Genomic DNA, 4694 nt, shown 5'->3' on the forward strand with positions numbered 1-4694 from the left:
GACTTCTGGTTCGCAGCTAAGTCTCCGAGTGTGACTTTTGGTGCACACTCGGAGCGAGTTTTTACTTAGGCGACTCTAGGTCGCGGCTAAGTCCCCGAGTGTGGCTTTTGGTGCACACTCGGAGCAAGTTTTTACTTAGGCAACTCTGGGTCGCAGCTAAGTCCCCGAGTGTGACTGTTAGTGCGCACTCGGAGCGAGTTGTTTACTTAGGCGACTCTGGGTCGCAACTAAGTCCCCGAGTGTGACTTTTCGTGCACACTCGGAGCGAGTTGTTACTCATGTAGTTGCCAGTTGTCTTCACATCCACATGAGCCTCAATGAGGGTCTGCTAAGCCTCCGAGTGTATCTCGAGTATACACTCGGAGGAAGCTTTTTTACTTAGGCGACTCTGAGTCGCAGCTAAGTCCCCGAGTGTGACTTTTCGTGCACACTCGGAGTGAGTTGTTTACTTAGGCGATTCTGGGTCGCAGCTAAGTCTCCGAGTGTGACTTTTATTGCACACTGGGAGCGAGTTTGTACTTAGGTGACTCTGGGTCGCAGCTAAGTCTCCGAGTGTGACTTTTAGTGCACACTCGGAGCGAGTTGTTTACTTAGGCGACTCTGGGTCGTAGCTAAGTCTCCGAGGGTGACTTTTGGTGCACACTCGGAGCGAGTTTGTACTTAGGCGACTCTGGGTCGCAGCTAAGTCTCTGAGTGTGACTTTTAGTGCACACCCGGAGCGAGTTTGTACTTAGGCGACTCTGGGTCGCAGCTAAGTCTCCGAGTGTGACTTTTCATGCACACTCAGAGCGAGTTGTCTACTTAGGTGACTCTGGGTCGCAGCTAAGTCTCCGAGGGTGACTTTTAGTGCACACTCGGAGCGAGTTTGTACTTAGGCGACTCTGGGTCGCAGCTAAGTCTCCGAGTGTGACTTTTAGTGCACACTCGGAGCGAGTTTGTACTTAGGCGACTCCGGGTCGCAACTAAGTCTCCGAGTGTGACTTTTCGTGCACACTCAGAGCGAGTTGTTACTTAGGCGACTCTGGGTCGCGGCTAAGTCCCCGAGCGTGACTTTTAGTGCACACTCGGAGTTAGTTTTCTAGACCGGAGTCTGCAAACACGGAAGAATTTTGAATTGGCAAAAAATCAATCTGCTTTGTATTACTTCGATGATACTTGTTCTTTACATTGTCTCCATCGGCGGTTATGTGTAGAAGCGCTTCAGTAGATCTCCATTCCATGTTCGCGGCTCGTCCGTTTCCGTGTTGAGGTTGTAGAGTCGATATGCTCCGTTGTTCAGCACCTTAGAAATGATGAACGGTCCTTCCCAGGCGGGAGCCAACTTGTGTGGTCTCTGTTGATCCACTTGGAGCACTAGGTCGCCTGCTTGGAACGTGCGGCTCCTGACGTGCCGCGCATGAAATCGCCGCAGATCTTGTTGATAAATTGTTGAACGGATCAGTGCCATCTCGCGCTCCTCTTCTAAAAGGTCCACTCCGTCTTGCCTGGCTTGCTCTGCTTCGGCTTCGGAGAAGAGTTCGACTCGTGGAGAGTTGTGAAGCAAGTCACTCGGAAGGACTGCCTCTGCTCCATAAACGAGGAAAAACGGGGATCGCCCTGTCGATCTATTCGGAGTTGTGCGGAGGTCCCACGGCACCGAAGGCAGCTCGGTGACCCATGCGCCGACGGCATGTCCAACTTCTCGCAGGAGTCGAGGCTTCAACCCTCGAAGAATGAGTCCATTCGCCCACTCCGCTTGTCCATTTGTTTGGGGGTGCGCGAAGGATGCAAAATCCACTCGGATACCTTGGCCTGCGCAAAAACCTTTGAACCTGTCCGAGTCAAAGTTTGTGCCATTGTCGGTGATTATGCTGTGCGGAACCCTGTATCTGGCGATGATATCTCTGATAAATTTGATGGTCGTAAGGGCATCAATCTTCTTGATAGGCTTTGCTTCAATCCAATTGGTAAACTTGTCGACTGCTACCAGCAGATGGGTGAATCCTCCTTGGCCTGTTCTGAATGGTCCGACTGTATCTAACCCCCACACGGCGAATGGCCAAGTAAGAGGAATTGTCTTCAATGCAGACGTTGGCTTGTGGGACTTGTTTGAATAGAACTGACAACCTTCGCAACGGTCGACCATATCTTTTGCCATTTCATCCGCCTGCAACCAGAAGAAACCAGCTCTGAATGCTTTGACGACGATTGCCCTTGAGGAGGCATGATGGCCGCAGGTTCCCGAGTGAATTTCTTCCAAAATTAACTGCCCCTCGTCAGGAGAGATACACCGCTGAAGGATGCCTGAAACACTTTCCCTGTATAACTGGTCATCAATGACGGTGAAGGACTTCGACCTGCGAACGATCTGCCTAGCTTGGACTTCGTCTTCTGGTAACTCTTGCCTCATGATGTACGCAATGAACGGCACAGTCCATTCAGGAATGACAGATAGAATCTCCATGATCAAATCAACCACAGCGGGGACCTCGACTTCAGTCTGATCTGTTGAGCTCTTCGGTTGTACTGGTTCCTCTGTAAAAGGATCTTCTTTTACCGAGGGGAGGTGTAGGTGCTCGAGGCAGACATCACTCGGGACCGGTCTCCGAGTGGATCCAAGTTTTGCCAATTCATCTGCTGCTTGGTTTTTCAGTCGGGGAACATGGTGAAGTTCCAGACCTTCGAACTTCTTCTCGAGCTTCCTTATTGCGTTGCAGTATGCAGTCATGGTGGGGTTCCTTACATCCCATTCCTTCATTACTTGATTAACCACTAGATCTGAGTCGCCATAGACCATCACGCGACGGACGCCGAGCGTGATGGCCATGCGCAACCCGTAAAGGAGAGCTTCGTACTCTGCTTCGTTGTTGGAAGAATCAAAATGGATCTGCAACACATACTTGAGTTTATCACCTTTTGGGGATATGAGCACTACGCCGGCGCCGGAGCCATTCAACATCTTGGACCCATCGAAGAACATGGTCCAATGAGCCGAGTAGATGTGAGTCGGTTGCTGTTGTTCTACCCATTCTGCTATGAAGTCAGCAAGAGCTTGAGACTTTATAGCTTTCTTGGCTTCGAACTTGATGTCGCAGTATAGCATCTCCATTGCCCACTTTGCCACTCGGCCTGATGCGTCCCGATTGTGGAGAATTTCCGACAACGGAGCATCAGATATGACAGATACCGAGTGGTCTTGGAAATAATGAGCCACCTTCGTTGCAGTCATGTAGATCCCATAAATAAGCTTCTGATAATGGGGATACCTTTGCTTGGAAGGAGTCAGGACTTCGGAAACATAATATACTGGCCGCTGAACTTTGTACGCTTTGCCTTCTTCTTCACGTTCGACTGTCAGAACGGTGCTGACGACTTGATTTGTAGCCGCGATGTACAGAAGAAGGGGTTCTTTACTGAGCGGGGCAGTAAGAACCAGCTGGGTGGAAAGCAGGGCTTTGAGTTCGTCAAATGCGATTTGGGCTTCGTCTGTCCACTCGAAGGTATCTGACTTCTTCATGAGTCGGTACAGAGGTAACGCCTTCTCGCCGAGTCGAGCGATAAACCTGCTCAAAGCCGCTAGGCAACCTGTGAGCTTTTGAACATCATGTACTCTTACCGGCCGCTCCATTCGAACAATGGTCCCGATCTTTTCGGGGTTGACATCGATACCTCGTTCGGAAACGAAGAAACCGAGTAACTTCCCGCTGGGAACGCCGAATGAACACTTGGCTGGGTTGAGCTTGATATCGTACCTACATAGGTTGGCGAATGTTTCTGCCAAGTCAGTCAGCAGGTCGGAACCTTTGCGTGACTTGACGACGATATCATCCGTATATGCCTCCACATTTTGACCAATCTGGTCTAGGAGGCATTTTTGGATCATGCGCATAAAAGTTGCTCCTGCATTCTTCAAACCGAATGGCATAGTGATGTAACAGAAGCACCCGAATGGGGTGATGAAGGCTGTTTTTAATTCATCTGGACCATACAGACGGATCTGATGATAGCCCGTATAGGCATCAAGGAAGGATAAGCGCTCGCAAACCGCAGTCGAATCAACGATTTGATCACTGCGGGGGAGCGGGAAGTGATCTTTCGGACAGACCTTATTGAGATACTTGAAATCGATGCACATACGGAGATACTTGTCCTTCTTGGGCACCATGAAAACATTAGCGAGCCACTCGGAGTGGTGTACCTCGCGAATGAAGTTGGCTGCCAAAAGTTTAGCCACCTCCTCTCCGATTGCTTTCCTCTTGTGCGCGGCGGACCAACGCATGCGTTGCGTTCTCGGACGGGCCGAGCGGCAGGATCCACATGCAATCGGTGCTCAGCCAACTCCCTGGGTACACCTGGCATGTCAGCAGGCTTCCATGGAAAAATGTCCCAGTTCTCATGGAGGAATTGGATGAGCTCGGCTTCCTATTTTGGATCAAGGGTGGTGGAGATGTTTGTCGGGGCGGCGGTGTCGTCCGTCGGGTGGATGCTGACTTTCTTCGTGTCTCCCGCCGACTGGAATGCGGACTCGGAAGCTGGCTTCTTTGAACGCATCAGGTCAGCGGGGTCGGCGGTCTTCTTGTACTCATCCAGCTCAAGTATAGCCATCTGATGATCATCAATTCTCGACCCCTGCTGCAGACACTCCTCGGCCCGCTGCCGATTGCCTGTGACAGTAATCACACCTTTGGGACCGGCATCTTCAGCTTCAAATAGAC

This window comes from Hordeum vulgare, chromosome 4H, assembly GCF_904849725.1.
Source record: "Hordeum vulgare subsp. vulgare chromosome 4H, MorexV3_pseudomolecules_assembly, whole genome shotgun sequence".
In the NCBI taxonomy this organism is placed as follows: domain Eukaryota; kingdom Viridiplantae; phylum Streptophyta; class Magnoliopsida; order Poales; family Poaceae; genus Hordeum; species Hordeum vulgare.